The 21,183-nt window shown below is 46.1% G+C and overlaps 1 pseudogene; it reads right to left on the bottom strand.

Moving 5' to 3' along the window:
* Positions 1–7,732: 7,732 nt before the first annotated feature.
* Positions 7,733–16,949, bottom strand: LOC149470727 (uncharacterized; annotated as a pseudogene).
* Between the last annotated feature and the right edge of the window lie 4,234 nt (positions 16,950–21,183).

Below are 21,183 nucleotides of genomic sequence, written 5' to 3'. Positions count from 1 at the left end.
ATGTACCAAATGTTGTGCAGCTTTTGTGCATTTTTTTCTCATGGAAAATGCACACCTGCTACCCACATTTGGGGTGCCATTAGGAAAAAGCACTGCAAGTGCATTGGGTGTTTTTAGCTTTTTTTTTAAAATTTATTTAGAGTTTACAGAAATGTTTCTTTCTACCTGTGTTTCTGCTCTGCTCAGGTGTGGTTGTAGGAAACTCCAGAAGAAAGTATTTTAACCACTTACCAATGTGGGCACTTTTACTTCCTTCCTGCCCAGGCCAATCTTCAGCCTTCAGGTGGAAACCAGGCCAAGTGAACTGTGGCAAAAGTTCGAAGGCCTGCTTCCCTTACACTGGAGCAGGACCAAATTTTACCAAAGCCCACTGACAACAACCACCTTAGGAGTTGCTGAGTTTTGGGTCCCCTATAGTCCTGCACAGCCAGGGTACATGCACGTTCTTCCTCCATGCTTGCACATTGGAGACAGTAACCAGTCCTTAGGCTTGTTTTTGAAGTTCTATTAAGGGGCATTGAACATTGATGGGGTTGAGGGATGTATGGGATGACCAAGAAACTGTGAACTGCGAGGACAACTCTCCAGTAACTTATGTACAAGTCCATGGACAAAAAGAATGTCTTTCCTCTGAGAGCATTCCAGCTCTCTGGTGTACCTTTTCAGACAACAGATGAATCCTCCTCTTCACCCAACTGTACTGAGAGTATTCCCTGGCAAGGGGACCCAGAAACTGCCACTGCTGACAAGCAGGCCCAGATGAGGAGCTAGTTGGGTTTCCCACCTGATTGCCCTCTCGCTTATCTGCCCCAGGGGGTGTAAGGTTACTCACACTGTCCTTCCAGATAGCTTAATGGGTTGGTGGATGCCTTCAGGCCTTTTGCTGAGCTGGCTCCCTTCTCCAGCACACACCTGTAGGTAGGCCCCTCCCTGGGCCTCCAGCTTCTCACGTCATCTTCCATGGACACACTCTGCGGGTAATCTCCTAAGCTCTGTGATTCTTAAGGGTTGTCTCAGTCACCATGCCCAGCCTCCTGCCAGGTGATTGGCTAAAGTCCCTCAAGCCGTCAGATCTGAGCTTCCTACCCTCCTCCAGAAAGCTTTCAGGTTTATGGAGAGGTGGAAGGGCTCCAGAAGCTCTGACCTTCAGAACCTCCTTAGCCTGTCCTAAAGTAACCTCTGCTTCACTCACAGGCTAACTCATCCCAGGCTGCTATTCAGCAACTGACTAAAAAACTGCCTAGCTAACCTGGAGGGCAATACATCTAATATAGTCATCACTGTTCGGAGCTCAAAAACACTAGGCCTCTTACCCACCCCCACCATCTCTACCTGAGTCAGAACCTCATATGCTTGTTCTAAAAGACACTGAGGGGAATAAAGGACCTGGATTCTAGGTATTCACCCTGTCTCAGAAAGGTAATAGACTTTTCAGGTTCCATAGGGAATTCTGAATCTTGAAGGTACTTGCTTACAGATTTTAGGTTTAGGACAGGACAAATACCCCTGCTGAGTTTTTGTACCTTGACCAAATTTGAATAGAATCCTTTTAAACTGTCCTCCAGAGGTACTTTAATGACCACTCGCTGGGAGAAGAGATCTCTCAGGATGTTCTTCAAATCTGACTATCCTTGGGCAGATTTTGGTTGGTTGTATTTGAGAAAAAAAAAGTGGTGAAGAGGTTTGAATTCTATCTTGTACCCCTTTGGAGCCACCAGGTTGGGGATGTCTGTGACCCAGAGAAAGGGAAACTGTAAGGAGAACTTTTCCTCCTGTGACATTTCTAATGAATTTGTCAAGTGCTTCACTCCATCAAAAACATCCATCTGAGTCACCTTTTACAGGCAGCTTCAGCTGACCAGTAATAATCATTGCCTCAGCGGCAGCAGCTACCAAATGCAGCAGAAACCAATTCAAAAAAATTGTAACGTGCATCAAACGATATGATGAATCATATCCACAAAGTGAAAATGTTAACTATGAAGAAATTATATATATATATATATATATATATATATATATATATATATATATATATATACAGTCATGGCCGAAATTGTTGGCACCCTTGATATTTCTCCAGGAAATCATGTATTTCTCACGAAACGTATTGCATTAACACATGTTTTGCTATACACATGTTTATTCCCTTTGTGTGTATTGGGACAAAACAAAAAAAGGGAGGAAAGAAAGCAAATTCGACATAATGTCACACAAACCTCCAAAAATGGGCTGGACAAAAGTATTGGCACCCTTTCACAACTGCGGATAAATAAGAATGTTACAAGCATGTGATGCTCCTGTAAACTCACCTGGGGCAAGTAACAGGTGTGGGCAATATAGAAATCACACCTGAAAGCAGATAAAAAGGAGAGACGTTCACTTAACCTTTGCATTGTGTGTCTGTCTGTGCCACACTAAGCATGGACAACAGAAAGAGGAGACGAGAACTGTCTGAGGACCTGAGAACCAAAATTGTGGCAAAATATCAACAATCTCAAGGTTACAAGTCCATCTCCAGAGAACTAGATTTGCCTTTGTCCACAGTGCGCAACATTATCAAGAAGTTTGCAACCCATGGCACTGTAGCTAATCTCCCTGGTCGTGGACGGATGAGGAAAATTGATGAAAGATTGCAACGCAGAATAGTCCGGATGGTGGATAAGCAGCCCCAAACATGTTCCAAAGACATTCAAGCTGTCCTGCAGGCTCAGGGAGCATCAGTGTCAGCGCGAACTATCCGTCGACATTTAAATGAAATGAAACGCTATGGCAGGAGACCCAGGAGGACCCCACTGCTGACACAGAGACATAAAAAAGCAAGACTACAGTTTGCCAAAATGTACTTGAGTAAGCCAAAAGCCTTCTGGGAAAACGTCTTGTGGACAGATGAGACCAAGATAGAGCTTTTCGGTAAAGCACATCATTCTACTGTTTACCGAAAACGGAATGAGGCCTACAAAGAACAAAACACAGTACCTACGGTAAAATATGGTGGAGGTTCAATGATGTTTTGGGGTTGTTTTGCTGCCTCTGGCACTGGGTGCCTTGACTGTGTGCAAGGCATCATGAAATCTGAGGATTACCAAAGGATTTTGGGTCGCACTGTAGGGCCCAGTGTCAGAAAGCTGGGTTTGCGTCCAAGATCCTGGGTCTTCCAGCAGGACAATGACCCCAAACATACGTCAAAAAGCACTCAGAAATGGATGGCAAAGAAGCGCTGGAGAGTTCTGAAGTGGCCAGCAATGAGCCCAGATCTAAATCCCATTGAACACCTGTGGAGAGATCTTAAAATTGCTGTTGGGAAAAGGTGTCCTTCCAATAAGAGAGACCTGGAGCTGTTTGCAAAGGAAGAGTGGTCCAAAATTCCGGGTGAGAGGTGTCAGAAGCTTATTGATGGTTATAGGAAGCGACTGATTTCAGTTATGTTTTCCAAAGGGTGTGCAACCAAATATTAAGTTAAGGGTGCCAATACTTTTGTCCAGCCCATTTTTGGGGTTTTGTGTGACATTATGTCATATTTGCTTTTCTGCCTCTGTTTTATATTTGTTCCAATACATACAAAGGGAATAAACATGTGTATAGCAAAACATGTGTTAATGCAATACCTTTTTTGTGTGAAATACTTGATTTTCAGGAAAAATATCAAGGGTGCCAACAATTTCGGCCATGACTGTATATACACACATACATACATACGCACACACACACACATATACACACACACAGTGCACACTATATTTCCAAAAGTAATGGGATGCCTGCCTTTACACGCACATGTATTTTGAGGTCAGGACTCTGTGCCGGCCAGTCAAGTTCCTCCACCCCAGACTCACTCATCCATGTCTTTATTGACCTTGTTTTGTGCACTGGTCCGCAGTCATGTTGGAACAGGAAGGGGCCATCCCCAAACTTTTCCCACAAAGTTGTCCAAAAATTCTTGGTATGTCAACGCCTTAAGAGTTCCCTTCAGAGGAACTAAGGGGCCAAGCCCTACTCCTGAACAACAACTCCACACCATAATTCCCCTCCACAAAACTGTACACTCGGCACAATGCAGTCAGGCAAGTACCATATTCATGGCAACTGCCAAACCCAGGCACGTCCATGGAATTTTCAGACAGGGAAGCATGATTCATCACTCTAAAGAACACATCTCCAGTGCTCTGGAGTCCAGTGGCGGCGTGCTTTGCACCACTGCATCTGATGCTTTCCATTGCACTTGGTTGAGTTACTGTTGTTCCCAGTTGCTTCCACTTTGTTATAATACCACTAACAGTTGATTGTGGAATATTTAATAGCAAGGAAATTTCACAGATGGACGTATTGCACAGATGGAAACCTATCACGGTACCATGTTTGAATTTACTGAGCTCCAGAGAGTGACCCATTACTTCACAAATGTTTGTAGAAGCAGTCTGTATGCCTTGGTGCTTGACTTTATACACCTGTGGCTATGGAGGTGATTGGAACACCTGAATCCAATGATTTGGAGGAGTGTTCTAATACATTTGGCAATATAATGCATATATATATATATATATATATATAAAATGGAAAATTGTTCTCATACTTAGCGTAATTTTCCTTTCCTGGACCCTCCTCACGTCCACCTACTACGAGTCAGCTCCGCCCTCCTGACCCCTCCAGGACATCCTGTAACTAGCCCATGAATCTAAGCTAATCTCCCACTCAGGTGTTCCATCACAAGCCTTGCAACAGAAATTAAGGGTTGAAGACTCAGTTTGACATGAAGAGGGTCCAGGAAAGGAAAATTATGGTAAGTGTGATAACAATTTTCCGTATTTCTGGACCTCCTCACGTCAGCCTACTACGGGTAACTAGCAATGACAAGGCCCAGATGGGAGGGAAAACAACAACAAAAAAAGATACTGCGACCAGTAAAGTACTGCTAAGCACACAGACATTTAATGGTTCACAAATGAAGAAATAACTGCAGCCCCAAAGTGATCAGAATCCCTCAAAGATACATCCATCCTGTAATAGCGCATAAAAATATTTATAGTGCTCCAACTAGCTGCCTTGCAAACCACCTCTGCTGGGACTTTCGAATAAGAAGCCCATGACCCCACCATGCCCCTGGTTGAATGAGCCCTTACTTTTTCTGGAGGAGGAAGGTTCAAGGATTTATAAGCTGATTGTATAGTTCTAACAATGTAGGCTGTGAGAACCCTGGGAGACATAGTCTGCCCTCTTCCTAGGCCTGAAGAGTAGACAAACAAATTATCCACTTTTCTGACATGTTTGGTGTGCTCTAGGTAGACTGTAAGATGAAACTAGATCTAGCTTTTTCCATTCTTCTTCTGTTTCCTCAGGAATAAAGGATATAAATACAGACTCACAATTCAAGTGGAAATACGTGGACACTTTGTGAAGAAAAGAAGGTACTGGCCTGAGAACCACTCTCTCTGGAAAGACCAAACAGTACGGTTCCTTCAACGAGAAGGCACACAACTCCAAGACACTTCTTGCTGAGGAAACAGCGATTAGGAAAATCATTCTTAAAGTAATATACCACATTGAACAGGATGATGGAGGGTCAAAAGGAGATCCCAATAAATCTTTTAAGATCAGGGTCAAATCCCAGTTTGGAAAGTATGTCTTCATCGGAGAACGGATTCTCATTGCGGCCTTCAAACAGCGAATCACCAAAGGATGTAATGCCCATCTTCTTTGGGGAAGAGCTGCTAAGGCCGATACTTGGACTCTAAAGGAATTATATGCCAGTCCCATATCCAGGCCCTTTTGGAGGAAGTCCAACACATTAGATATTGATGAAGAGGTAGAATCCCAGCCATTCATCAAGGCAAATTCACGAAATACTCCCCACACACTCTGGTATGTGGAATTTGTAGACTGTTTCCTCAAGCATAACAAGGTGTCGATGACTCTGTCTGAAATACACATTTCTTTCAATCATCCCCTTTCAATCTCCAAGCTATTAGATTCAATCTCCTGATGTATGGGTGTCATTTCCCGTTCTGCATCAACAATTCTGCCTGATATGGTAGGTGAATTGGATCTTCTAGCCTCATTCTCAATACTTAAGAGAACCAGGGCCTTTTTGGCCAAAATGGAAGAATTACTATTGCCTGGACCCTCTCCTGCTGTATTTTCAGTAACACCTAAAGAATTAGAGGGATGGGCGGGAATACGTACACTAGGCGAAAGCTCCAGGGGTTTGAAAGGGCATCCTGGCTCAGAGCTTGCGGATCTCGAAAACACAAGAAGTATAGAGGAAGCCTGTTCACAGCTGAGGCCATCAAATCTATCACCAGTGTCCCCCATTGGCTAAAGATTGGCTGGAGATAACTCAGACTGAGCGACCACTCGTTGTGGTTGAAGAATTTCCGACTTAGAGAATCTGCTATGGTATTCTTGGACCCGTGAATTTATACCGCTGATATGGATGTCAGATAATGTTCTGCCCAGAGAAACATTCTGAGCAGTGATCCTCAGTAGGTTCAAGCTCTTCGTGCCCCCTTGACGGGCCACATAGCCTACTGATGTTTTGTTGTCTGAAAAAATCTTCACTGCTCTTCCTTGAAGCAGTAGCCAGAAAGTTTGAAGAGCCTCCACAATCGCCATAAGCTCCAACTGATTGGAGGCTGTCAGAGGGCTCGGGTCCACTGACCTTGAGCTTGTTGACCCAAGCAATGGGCTCCCCAATCTAAATGACTGGCATCTGTTGTCACAATCACCGCAGCAGGTGGTTGCAGCAGCACAGGTCGTGCTAAGTTCTTTGTTCTCAACCACCACCTCAGGGACAGAGCAATCGAAGTGGGGATGAGAATACCTTGTATTAGGGAATGGCAGTCCCACTGCTGCTGAAAGTTGAATTGAAACCATCTTCAATGCCGCCTGGCCCATGGGACTACTGGAATTGTTGAGGACTACTGACCTAGGTACTGCATACATTCCCTTGCTGATAAGATTCTCTGCTTCATTAAAGCTCTCATCGAACTCTGGATCTCTGAAATCTTCCTCTGAGGAAGAAATACCCGACCCAGGTCTGCCTTAAAGAGGATACCCATATATTCCAGGTTCTGGGAAGGTTTGAGATAGCTTTTGCGAATGCTGACTATCCAGCTAAACTGCTTGAGGGTTTCGCAAGTTAGGAAATCGTGCTTCTCCACTTCCTGTTTTGTGCCTCCTAAAATGAGAATATCGTCCAAATAATGGACGATCTGAACACCCTTGGTCCTTAACAGTGCGATAACTACTAACAAAATCTTTGAAAATGTTCTTGGAGCTGTACACAGTCCAAAAGGGAGGCAATTCTTAAAAGCGATGGTAACTTGGGTCCACGGGCACATGAAGATACTCATCTGCCAAGTCTACTGATGCCATCCAATAGTTGTTTCTTACTATTGCAATAATTGTGTCCACTGATTCCATCCTGAAAGCTGGAGGTTTTATGAAGGAATTCAGGTATTTGAGATCTCATACCAGTCTGAACCCGCCTTGATGCCTTTGAAGAAATAAGGGGGAGTATACCCCCATACCTCTCTCCCAAGAGATAAGCAGCCTTTTCCTGGGAAGAGGGGGTTCTGGTTTCCACAAATGAACTTGTGGAGGTTTGATGGAAAATTCAATCCAATGTCCTCTTTGAATAATATCCGAAACCCATTCATCAGTCACCGATTCCATCCAAGCATCTCTGAAATGCGCCAATCTTGCCCCTACCTGAGATGTTTGACGGGGCAAACCTTCAAAAGCTCTTCTCTGTGGGCTTATCATTCTGTCCTGCCTTGGACTTAGGTCCCTTAGTAAAGGAGGACTGACCGGACCTCCAGGAGGGTCTGAAATACTCCAGTCCAGGTCTGTTAGACTTTGCGTCTTTAAACTAATCCTACGATCTCTTATTTGTACGAAAGGAATGGTGCAGCCTTCTCTTCTCCTGGGGCAATAATCCTGACTTGCCCCCTGAGACTCTGTGAATGGCCTCCTTGAGGGTCTTTACAAATAGCATTTTCCCCCCTGAAGGGAATATAGCAAAGGCTCTGTTTTGATGCATTATCAGCAGACCAGTGCTTTAACCACAGAGCTCTGCGTGCTGTCATTGAATGAGCCATGATCTTGGCTGCCATACGTATTTGGTACACTGCCATTTCTGTGATAAAATCGGCTGCAAGTTATAAAAGTAGCAATGGTGAAGAACCAGACCTCCTCAGCAGTCCTCTATCTGAGACTGAAGTCAAATCAGAAATCCAAACCCCAAGAGCTTTTGCCACAGACGTCAAAGCCACAGCTGGCTTATATGCCGTTCCTGCCAGCGAACAAATTATTTTGAGGTCTGTATCGACTTTCCAGTCCATGGGGTCTCTAAAAGAAACAGTATCCTCGAAAGGCAGTGTAACGTGCCTTGCCAGCCTTTGCAATGTTGCATCCACCTTGGGGAGTGTATCCCAAAGCTCAGAGTCCTTTGTTTTAAAAGTATATAGTTTAGCTCCTCTATTTTGTGTTGTAAGCTTTTGGTTGGGCTTTGCCCATTCTTCCTCAGTTATTTCCCTGGTATCGAAAATCAAAGGGAAAGCAGGCAACTCTCTTTTTGGTTCGGGATAATATTTTCTCAGCTTTCTTGGAGGAGAGGCAAGTTGAAACTTGCGTAAAATCGAATGAATGTGTCTCAAGAACCGAAATCTGAATCTGAATTTCGTTCATGATGGGAAGTCGACACGAGACAGTGAAATTTCATCCGAAAAATATCTTCTTGACGTTTTCAGAGATCTTCCCAAAAGCCTGGCAAAGCCATCTGCTACTGCCTTTTTAATATAGGATTTAACTTCCTGAGATTATGCTTCCTTATCTTGTGCTGCAGCTTTAAAGGCAAGAAGCACACAGCAATTTTGTAGATACCGCTGGTGCTAAACATGGCCAGCACAAATTCTCATGCGCGAGTGATGGAGAAGCCTCTTGAGAGGTGGAGTATGCGCCTTCATGTTGCTGGTGTGCTCTCCTCCTGCCAGAAATTCTCAATTTGTGGGTAACCTTTCTTCCCAGAGCCTCCCGGTGACTTTCGTGAGCAACTGGGGAAGGCACATTGACTGGCACCACTGACAGACTTTTATTCCGTGCTGGGGTCTTCTTCCTGTCCAAGAGAGGATGCACTCATTTAAAAAAAAAAAAAAAAATTGCCAGAACCCAAAAAAACCCCACTTGTTCTTACTAGTATAAAGAACACACAAAATAAATAAATAAAATAAAAAACCTTTCAGAAGTTTGCTTCAGTGCTCTGGTTTGCTGCGTGGAGGAACTCATGATGACACTAAAGAAACCGAAATAAAAGAGCATATGAAAAGCACAGCACAAGAAGAAGCTGACACTGACAGTACCTCAGAAGGAACCATTGACTCACAGGGGCAGTTGGAGCTTGAAGCCAGCAGAAAGAGATCAGGCGGCTGTAGGTCTGTGTGAAGTATCCACAGCTGACATGAGCAGAGGAAGCCACATTTAAATCTCCCGCCCAGAAGCCTCAGAGAGGAGCTAAAAGCTCCTCGACTGGTGCCTAGCAACCAGGAAGTCCCGGCCACTCATACCTCCTGCTGCAGCCAATGAGGTAGCCTGAAACCCGATCAGCTGCCTATCTCAGAGTCTCTGAAGCAATCGCCCCTCCCCTGTGAGTCATGAGGGAGAAGGACAGCAAGCCCCAGCCAGCCCAGCCATAATGGATGAAATAGAAAGGAGAGGGAGAAAGGTAAGCACCTGCACACATGCCAGTCACAATCCGGAGCAGTTTATGCTCCTAACAGCCCCCTTGCCTGAGCACTCAGGGCACCCACCATATAGGAGCCTTGCATCTAAACAGGGGGTCTCCCACCCAGGAGAGGTGGAACCTAGGCAGGGGTCACACTTTCACTTCTGTCTCTTCAATGAGTGTCTGGAGCGAGGACGAAAAAAGAACACCAGAGTGGGGGATTATCTAAGATTTATGGGCTAGTTATGGGTTGTCCTGGAGGGGTCAGGAGGGCGGAGCTGACCTGTAGTAGGCTGATGTGAGAAGGGTCCAGGAATGGAAAATTACGGTAAGTATGATAACAATTTTCCATTATATATATATACAGTATATATACACACACATTGCTCAAAAAAATGAAAGGAACACTTTGAAAACACATTAGATCTCAATGGGGAAAATATCATGCTGGATATCTATACTGATATGGACTGGGTAATGTGTTAGGATGCCCCTTCGTTTGATGGAAATTAAAATTATCAACCTACAGAGGACATCCCAAAAATCAAAGTGAAAAGTGAGACTAGTCCATTTTGCTGCAAAGATATTGCATATAACTCAAAATAGTACTCAGTAGTTAGTATGGCCCCCACATGCTTGTAGGCATGCCTGACAACATCGGGGCATGCTCCTAATGAGACGATGGATGGTGTCCTGAGGGATTTTCTCTCAGATCTAGACCAGGGCATCACTGAGCTCCTGGACAGTCTGAGGTGCAACCTAGCAGATGGACCGAAACATGATATCCCAGAGACGTTCTATTGGATTTAGGTTGTGTGAGCGTAAGGGCCATTCAACGGTATCAATTCTTTCATCCTCCAGGAACTGCCTCCAGGAACTGGTGCACGACAATGCCCAGCCATGAAGCTGGGCATTGTCGTGCGCCAGGAGGAACCCAGGACCCACTTCATCAACGTAGGGTCTGACAATGGGTCCAAGGATTTCATCCTGATACATAATGGCAGTCAGGATGCCATTGTCTAGCCTATAGATATCTATGAGTCCCTCCATGGATATGCCTCCCCAGACCATCACTGACCCACCACTAAAATGGTCATGCTGAACGAGGTTACAGGCAGCATAATGTTCTCCACAGCTTCTTCAGACCCTTTCACATCTGTCACATGTGCTCAGGGTGAACCCGCTCTTATCTGGGAAAAGCACAGCGTGCCAGTGGTGGACCTGCCAATTCTGGTGTTCAATGGCAAATGCCAATCGAGCTCTATGGTGCCGGGCAGTGAGCACAGGGCCTACTAGAGGACATCGCACCCTGAGACCTCCCTCATGAAGTCTGTTTCTGATTGTTTGGTCAGAGACATTCACACCAGTAGCCTGATGGAGGTTATTTTATAGGGCTCTGGCAGTGCTCATCCTGTTCCTCCTTGCACAAAGGAGCACATATCAGTCCTGCTGACAGGTTAAGGACCTTCTACGGCCCTATCCAGCTCTCCTAGAGTAACTGCCTGTCTCCTGGAATCTCCTCCATGCTCTTGAAACTGTGCTGGCAAACCTTCTGGCAATGGCATGTATTGACGTGCCATCCTGGAGGAGATGGACTGCCTGTGCAACCTCTGTAGGGTCCAGGTATCGCCTCATGCTACCAGTAGTGACACTGACGCTAGCAAATGTAAAAGTAATGAAAAATAGTCCGAAAAGATGAGTAGGGATAAAAATGTCAGTGGCTTCTACCTGTAAAACCATTCCTGTTTTGGGGATCGTCTTATTGTTGTACATCTAGTGCACCTGTTGCTAATTTCATTAACACCAAAGCAGCTGAAACTGATTAACAACCCCCTCTGCTACTTAACCGACCAGAGCAATATCCCAGGAGTTTAACCACTTGCCCTCCAGGGGATTTACCCCAACTTCCTGACCAGGCCATTTTTTGCAATACGGCACTGCGTTATTTTTAACTGATAATTCCACGTTCCTGCAATGTTTTACATAAATAAAATTTATGTACTTTTTTCCCACAAATAGAGCTTTCTTTCAGTGGTATATGATCACCTGTGCATTTTTATTTTTTGCGCTATAAATATAAAAAGACTGACAAGTTTGAAGAAAACCTATATTTTTGACATTTTGCTATAAAACATCCAGTAAAAAAAAAAAATACATAAAATTTCATCATACATTTAGGCAAAAATGTATTCTGCTACATGTCTTTGCTAAAAAAAATTCCAATACGTGTAAATTAATTGGTATAAATGAAAGTTATAGTATCTACAAATGCCTGTATATTTACTTTTTATTTGTATTATACCGTATTTTCCGGCGTATAAGACGACTGGGCGTATAAGACGACCCCCTACTTTTCCTGTTAAAATATAGGGTTTGAGCTATACTCGCCGTATAAGACTACCCCTCTTCCAACGCACACCAAATAAAAATGTTTCAGTATGGTATTCCAATGATGGGGTGCTATTCCTCCCACTGACACCAATGATGGGACACTATTCCTCCCACTGACACCAATGATGGGACACTATTCCTCCCACTGACACCAATGATGGGACACTATTCCTCCCACTGACACCAATGATGAGGCACTACTCCTCCCACTGACACCAATGATGGGGCACTATTTCATCCACTGACAACAATGATGGGGCACTATTCCTCCCACTGATACCAATGATGGGACACTATTCCTCCCACTGACACCAATGATGGTGCCCCATCATTAGTGTCAGTGTGTGAGGAATAGTGCCCCATCATTAGTCAGTGGGAGGAATAGTGCCCCATCATTGGTGTCAGTGGGAAGAATCGTGCCCCATCATTGGTGTCAGTGGGAGGAATAGTGTCCCATCATTGGTGTCAGTGGGAGGAATAGTGCTCCATCATTGGTGTCAGTGGGAGGAATAGCGGCCCATCATTGGTATCAGTGGGAGGAATAGCACCCCATCATTGGTATCAGTGGGAGGAATAGCACCCCATCATTGGTGTCTGTGGGAGGAATAACGCCCCATCATTGGTGTCAGTGGCAGGAATTGCGCCCCATCATTGGTGTCAGTGGCAGGAATTGCGCCCCATCGTTGGTGTCAGTGGGAGGAATTGCGCCCCATCGTTGGTGTCAGTGGGAGGAATTGCGCCCCATCGTTGGTGTCAGTGGGGAGAATAGCGCCCCATCATTGGTGTCAGTGGGGAGAATAGCGCCCCATCATTGGTATCAGTGGGGAGAATAGTGCCCCATCATTGGTATCAGTGGGGAGGAGGAATAGTGCCCCATCATTGGTGTCAGTGGGGAGAATAGTGCACCATCATTGGTATCAGTGGGGAGAATAGTGCCCCATCATTGGTATCAGTGGGGAGAATAGTGCCCCATCATTGGTATCAGTGGGGAGGAGGAATAGTGCCCCATCATTGGTATCAGTGGGGAGGAACAGTGCCTCATCGTTGGTGTCAGTGGGGGAGGAACAGTGCCTCATCGTTGGTGTCATTGTGGAGGAGGAATAGTGCCCCATCGTTAGTGTCAGTGGGGGAGAGGAGCGGCTGCTCCTTCTTCCAGTTCGGCCGCTCGATTTTCGCGGGGCCGCTCGGCTCCGCCTCCTCGCCGGTGATTGGTCGCCTGTGTGCCTTTCCAGTGCTGGCGCCCAATCACCCGTGAGGAGGCGGAGCCGAGAGGTTGCGTGACCATCGAGCGGCCTAACTGAAAGAAGGAGCAGCCGCGCTTCCTGGACCGGATCGTCGTGGGACCGGAGCCAGGTAAGGTACAGCAGCCCCTCTGCCCACCCCTGTACTTTGTGTCCTTTGGAGGAGGAGGGGGGGCGGCGCCGCGCCGCCCCTCCCCTCGAAAAAGTGCCACTCTGACACCCGGCTCGCACCGGCGTATAAGACGACCCCCAACTTTTCAGAAGATTTTCAGGGGTTGAAAAGTCGTCTTATACGCCGGAAAATACGGTACTACAAATGGCGGCGATCAGCGACTTATTGAGAGACTGCGGCTGGCATTCTGACACTGGGTGGAAACTGACTAACTGCTACTGACATCCCCAGTGACACTAATATAGTGATCAGTCCTAATAAAAAGCACTGTCACTGTACTAATTGACCCCACTGAGGTTGGAACAGGGGGGAGTCTAGGGACCAGGGGGACAAGAGCGCCAGGAGTTGTTGCTTGTGGCTATTGCAGATGATGGCCTTGGTAGACTGAGTATCCATTGATTTAGGGAACGTCAGGAACTAGCAGGACACGGGGGGAGCTAAAAGACCAGTCAGCACTGAATCACCACGGAGGTGCGCTTTAAAAAGCCCGCCCAGTGCCGACAGGCGCACCAGGGTCCTAGTGCCTGCCCGGCGCTGTCATCGGTGACAGGTGTGCCTGGGTCCTAGTGCCCGCCTGCCTGTATGCCTTGTCGGAATCCTGCGCATGCACAGATTCATGCGCTGCGGCGATCTTCTCGTTCCCTGATATTGCCCCCCCCATGGGCAGCCTCCGGATGCCCACTAGGGCTCGTTTCTCAGGATGATGACGGAGGTAGGCTTGAAGTATCCGTGGGGCATGGACATTAGTGGATAGTTCCCAGGAGTTATCCTCTGGTCCATAACCCTTCCATTTAATGAGGAACTGGGTTTGTCCGCCCCTCTTCCTACAGTTCAAGATTGCTTCAACTTCGTATTCCTCTTCACCCTTAACTAGCAGAGGAGCAGGTCCCTCTGGATTTCGGTTGGGAAACTCACTTGGGATATGCGGTTTTAACAGGGAGCAGTGGAATACCGGATGAACCTTCATGCTAGCAGGTAATTCCAATTCAAAGGCCACAGGGTTTACCTTTCTTTTGATGGAAAATGGTCCCAAGTACCTTGGGCCAAGCTTCCTTGATGGACAACTCAATTTCAAATTAGCCAAACCTTATCCCCTTGATTTAGTTTCAAGTTGCCACTTTTCTTCCGATCAAAGAATTTCTTGTTGCTCGCCTGAGCTTCCAAAATTGTTCTCTGCAATACTTCGCCATTCCTTCTGGAGGAACTCCATTCTCTCTTGAACAGCGGCTTCTACTGGCATTTCCGGAAGAAAGGAGGGGTGGTACCCATAGTTGGCGAAAAAAGGAGATTGTTTGGTGGGTGGGTGGAATTATTGTAAGCAAATTCTGCTAATGGGAGGAGTGCCGCCTAGTCATCCTGCACGTAAGAGGAGAAGCAATGGAGATATTGCTCTAGAGTCTGGTTTGTCCTTTCCATCTGTCCATTAGTTTGAGGATGATAAGCTGAGGAGAAGCGTAGCTCGATTTCTAATGCCTCGCACAGAGCCTTCCAAAATTTAGATGTGAACTGCACTCCTCGGTCAGACACAATATTCAGAGGGACGCCATGTAATATTACGATTTCTTTGATGAAAGCAGAGGCAGTTTCTGTGGCAGGAGTCCCTTTCAAGGGGATGAAATGAGCCATTTTAGACAGTCGATAGACTACTACAAAAATAGTGGTGAGGCTTTCAGATGGGGGCAGTTCGACAATAAAATCCATAGAGATCATACTCCAAGGCTTTTCTGGTATAGACAAAGATTCTAACAGGCCCCAGGTCTTGCTTTTATCAGATTTGTTCCTCAGGCAGATGGTGCAAGATCTCACATAGTCCTGGCAATCCTTCACTGCGTTTGGCCACCAGAAGGAGCGAGAGACCAGATCTGAAGTCTTATGAATTCCAAAGTGCCCTGCTAAAGGATGGTCATGACATCTCTGGAGAACAAGGGTTTGAAGTTCTTCAGGCACGAAGATTTGATCCTTGTGAAAGTACAAACCGTCCTTTAGTTGTAGATGCATATTTATGGGAGGTGGGTGGTTATCCACAACTTCCCTGATCTGCGTTAGAAGGTCTGTCTGAAGTTGAGTAAGAAGTTTTTGGCAGATAAGATCGTATCGGGTTCAGGCTGCACAATTGGGTCGGGAAACATACGGGACAGAGCATCAGGTTTGCCATTTGTAGATCCCGGACGGTACGTCAGATGGAAAACGAAGCGAGAAAAGAATAGTGCCCATCTTGCTTGTCGTGGTCTGTGGCGCTTAGCCGTTTTCAGATACTCCAAGTTCTTATGGTCGGTATAGATAAGAATAGGATGAGATGCCCCTTCTAGTAGGCAACACCCCTCTTCCAATGCTGCCTTGATGGCTAATAGCTCTCTGTCCCCCACATCATAGTTCCTTTTTGAGATACTCAATTTCCGGGAGAAAAGTGACGGGGGTGCAGAAGGGATTTGAGCCCCTGTCTTTGCGACAATATGGCACCTACTGTTCAAAGGCTGTTTGAGCCTCAGGAGTCCACTTGAAGGGAACATGCTGCCTGGTGAGCTGTGTCACCAGCGCGATGATTCCCGAGAAATTCTTGATTAATTTTCTATAAAAATTAGCAAATCCAACAAAGCGTTGCACTGCTTTTCTGTCACCTGGGATGGGCCATTCGAAGACAGCAGAGACCTTTTGGGGGTCCATAGAGATGCCCTCAGGAGTGATCACAAGACCGAGAAACTGGATGGAGTGTCTCTCGAAATCACACTTTTCTGCCTTTGCATAGAGATGATGCTGGCATAGAGGATTCAGAGGTTTTTTTTTACATGCTCCCGGTGATTTTCCATGGAACTAGAGAATACCAGGATGTCGTCCAGGTAAATGATTAGGAATAGATCTAGGTAGTCCCGAAATATATAGTTTACCAGGTGCTGGAAAGTTGCGGGGGCATTACAGAGCCCAAAAGGCATCACCAGATATTCAAAGTGCCCGAACTGGGTTCGGAAGGCCGTCTTCCATTCGTCACCTTCCCGGATTCTTACTAAGTTGTAAGCTCCCCTCAGGTCCAACTTGGAGAAAAAGCTTGCTCCTCGCAGCCTTTGGAATAGTTCAGGGATTAGCGGCAGGGGATAACGGTTCTTGACTGTTATTTTGTTTAAATCTCCGTAGTCTACACAGGGTCTCAGGGTGTGGTCCTTTTTTTCAACAAAGAGGGCCGAATGAACCCTTTTTCTAAACTTTCATCTATGTACCCCCGGAGGGTCTTTAATTCAACTTCAGACAAGGGGTAAATCCTCCCGAACGGAATCTCGGTGCCGGGCATGAGCTCAATTGGACAGTCATAAGGACGGTGAGGAGGAAGGGTGTTGGCACTCTTATTGAACACATCCAAGTACTCATGATATGCCACCGGAATGAGTTTCATGGTCTCTGGCTCTGAGTGGATACTGAGGAGAGGGGTTGTCATTCTTGCCCTTTTGGGGTACAATGGATCAGGCAATATTCAGAGGGGAAGGAGACCTCTCCAGACAACCAGTTGATGGTTGGATTATGTGCTGTTAGCCAAGAATGACTGGAAACATCGGAGAGGTAATGATGTCTAGGAGTAAGAATTCCTGGTGTCCAGACGGAGAGCAACAGAAGATTGGTATAGTTTCCTGTGTTACTGGGCCGGAACTGATACCAGACCCGTCTTCCAAATGAACTGCAAGCCTTTGTGCCTTGGTGCGGAGTGGGATCAGATTCTGAGCAGCAAAATAAGCGTCCATGAAGCAGCTGCAAGCACCTGAGTCTATGATGGCCGGGACCATGATTGTCCTCTCGGCCAGTTGCAGTTGTAGAAGGAAGGAGAGGTGCGTTCGGCTAGTTCCTGGAGGATGCATCATGTAGACACAGTTGGGAGAAGGTTTATGAGGTTTTATTGGACAGGTGACCACGAAATGACCTGCATCGTCACAGTAGAGACAGGAGACTGGATTTCTGTCGATAAAGGCATTCTGCTGTGGAGAGCGGTGGTCTCCAAAAGCTCTTTCTAGCGGAATTAACGGGCCTTTCTGATGGAGCAGTACTCGTAGAGGGCCCAACTTCCGAGCATATCAGAATCCTCCCGTTAGTTCTTTCTTCCTGTCTTTCCCGAATCCTACGGTCGATATGGATTGATAGGTCTATCAGACTCTCCAATCTGGTCGGTACCCCCACTCGGGCCAGCTGATCCTTTAGGATATCCGAAAGACCCAGACGGAACTGATAGCAGAGAGCCGACTTGTTCCACAGAGTATCCAAACTCCAGATGCGGAAATCGGCAACATATTCTTCTACGGGCCTCTGCCCTTGCTGCAGCCTACTAAGCATAGATTCCACGGTTTGCCACCGGAAGGGGCCAGCATAGATCTGAGCCATTGCTGTGAAAAAGGAGTCCACTGAGGTTAGGACCAGATCTTGTCGTTCACGGAGATGGTATGCCCAGGACTGGCGTTCATTTCTGAGAAGGGTGATGATAAATCCCACCTTGATATTTGATGAAGAGAAGGTCCTGGGAAGCAACGAGAAGTACAACTCGCAGGAATTCCGAAAGGTCCTGAACTTCCGGCGGTGTCACGATCTGGGTCAGGTTCAGAGACCAGTTGCTATAGCAGTGTAAGGCTTACCTTAAACCAGCAGGATAGGTACACAGGCAGGTCACCCTGGAAAATCACGCAGGCTCACCTGAGGTGCGGGGTCTAAGCATTAACCGGTTTTCACCAGAGCTCCTAATGGTGGAGATGGATTTGGCTGCGTGTCAATACCAGGTTGCAGATCTCAGGATCACCCCACCAGGGAATGAGCAAGACGGTTAGATAGCGGATCAAACAGATTAGGGATAAGCAGAAGCAGAGTCAAACAAGCCAAGGGTCGGTCACAGATGGTAGTGGATGAGGATGAGATGAAATCGTGGTTAGGAACAAGCCAAAGGTCTGTAGCGAAGGTGTAGACGGCAGCAGGAACAATAAGCGGGATATTGGCTGGTAAGGCACAATAATCTGGCAACCAGGAAGTGCAGAGACATGGCTTTTATAGGAAGTTCATGGGAGGAGTAAGGAGTTCAAGGTTCAAGACAAAACAGGGCAAAGGCAGGATCATCCAAAGAATTGTCAAGGGAGCTGTCCAGCATTCCAGGTGGCTCATTGAGAAGAAACACTGTCTCTCACCACAGAAGGCCCAGGTTCGATTCCAGGCTCTGACAGTACTCCTCTCCTCACAGGACGTCCCCTAGACGTCTTAGGACCAGGCTTGTGGGGAAACCTCTGGTGGAATTCTCTTGTTAGTCTAGGAGCATGAACATTTTCCTCAGGCTCCCAAGAATTTTCCTCTAGCCCATATCCTTCCCATTGGACCAGATATTGCAACTTTCCTCTAAACATCCTAGAAGCAAGAATCTTCTCCAGCACATATTCTTCTTCGCCCTGTATCTCAACAGGTGGAGGAGGTGGAAGAATTCTTCCAGAGAAAGGCTTTCCTGAAATGGTTTGAAAAGCGATACATGAAAAACCGGGTGAATCTTCATACTGTCAGGAAGTTTTAAGCGAAAGGTAACTGGGTTGATCTGAGCAGAAATCTGAAAAGGACCAAACAAACTTTTGACCCAACTTAGCCGATGGCACATGCACCTTCAAATTCTTTGTTGATAACCAAACTTTGTCACCCACATGAAACGTAGGAAGTGCTCTCCGGTGTCTGTCAGCAGCCTTTTTGTAATATTCCTGAGCTTCCCTCAAAGTCTCAATCAATTTCTCCTGAATCTCCTGCAATGTAGTTAGTCTGTTGGTAACAGCAGGAATTGGAGTTGTGATAGGGAGACCAGTAATAAAAACTGGATGATAACCGTTGTTTAAGTAAAAGGGACTTTGAGCGGTGGAACTATGTTTAGAATTGTTGTATGCAAACTCTGCAGTGGGAAGACAGTCCACCCAGTCATCCTGAAGATAAGTGACAAAGCATCGAAGATACTGTTCCATTGTTTGATTAGTTCTCTCAGTCTGACCATTAGACTGGGGATGAAAAGCAAAGGACAGATTGATTGTAACACCCAAGGCTGAGCAAAAGCTTTTCCAAAATTTCGAAGTAAACTGCACACCTCTGTCAGACACCACATCATCAGGGATTCCATGCAGTTTAAATACTTCTCGAACCATTAGTTCTGCAGTCTGTTCAGCAGTGGGCACCCCCTTCACTGGAACAAAATGGGCCATTTTTGTGAGACGGTCAACCACCACCAAAATGGAGGTAAATCCACCACAAAATCCATAGAAATAGACCCCCATGGTCTCGATGGAACAGGGAGTGGCTGAAGCAACCCCAAAAGGAGAGGCTCGGGGAGTTTTATTGCGTGCACAGGTCAAGCATGAGGCCACATAGCGTTTGACATCCTTCTTGTACCCCGGCCACCAAAAGGAACGTGACAACATTTCTTCAGTCTTAGTAACTCCAAAATGCCCAGCAAGTTTGGAATCATGAACCAACTTGAGAGCTTCCACCCGAACAGACTCAGGTACATAAAGATGATGTCCTTTAATCCAAAAGCCACTTTTGTACACCAGGTTCATGTCCCTAGGAGGATCATTGAGAAGTGGGTCATTCTCATACCCCTCTTTGTGAAGACTCAAGAATGTCTTTGCATTTGTGGCCCCTAGGAAGTTCTTTTGTGTTAGGATGGAACATTCGGAGTTGCCCTCCAGGGGAGGCGCGGACAGCATCCTTGATAAAGGCATCGGCCTTACCATTCCTCGATCCTGGTCGATATGATATAATAAAATTAAATCTGGAAAAGAATAGAGACCAGCGAGCTTGTCTAGAAGACAATCTCTTGGCCGAATGAATAAATTCCAGATTTTTATGGTCAGTTAGAACAGTTACAGGATGATTAGCCCCTTCTAGCAGATGCCTCCATTCAGAAAAGGCTTCCTTAATTGCCAGTAGCTCTTTATTCCCAATGTCGTAATTTCTTTCGGCTGAGGACATCAAACGGGAAAAGAAGGCACAAAGATGAAGCTGCATCTTTTCACCACTTTGCTGAGACAGGATCGCTCCCACGGCAGAATTGGAGACATCCACTTCCACTATAAAGGGTAGTTCAGGATCCGGATGTACCAAAATTGGTGCAGAAGTGAAAAGAGTTTTTAGTTTTTCAAATGCAGCTTGTGCCTCAGAGGTCCACACGAAGGGTACCCCTTTCTTTGTAAGCTGTGTGATTGGAGCTACCACTCTAGAAAAGTTTCTTATAAATTTTCTGTAAAAGTTGGCAAACCCGACGAAACGTTGAATTTCCTTAACATTTCCAGGTGCTGACCAATCTACCACTGCTTTGATTTTCTCGGGATCCATGCTCACGCCCTCTGGAGAAATGATATAGCCTAAGAACTGGATCTGGGTTTGTTCAAACTCACATTTCTCCAATTTAGTGTAGAGTCTATTCTTCCTTAATCTTTCAAAGACTGTGCAAACATGTTTGCAGTGCTCCTCCCAATTATTGGAAAAGATAAGGATATCATCCAGATAGGCAATCACAAATTGGTCCAACAGATCACGAAAAACATCGTTGACAAAATGTTGAAACGTTGTAGGGGCGTTGCAAAGTCCAAACGGCATCACCAAGGATTCGAAATGCCCATACCTAGTTCTGAAGGCAGTCTTCCATTCGTCTCCTTGACGAATGCGGACAAGGT

Source organism: Staurois parvus, unplaced genomic scaffold (assembly GCF_062004578.1).
Source record: "Staurois parvus isolate SC_StPar_1 unplaced genomic scaffold, SC_StPar_1.0 ptg000032l, whole genome shotgun sequence".
NCBI classification, from domain to species: Eukaryota; Metazoa; Chordata; class Amphibia; order Anura; family Ranidae; genus Staurois; species Staurois parvus.
The sequence above is the reverse complement of the archived record's forward strand: the minus strand, read 5'-3'. Positions and strand labels throughout refer to the sequence as shown.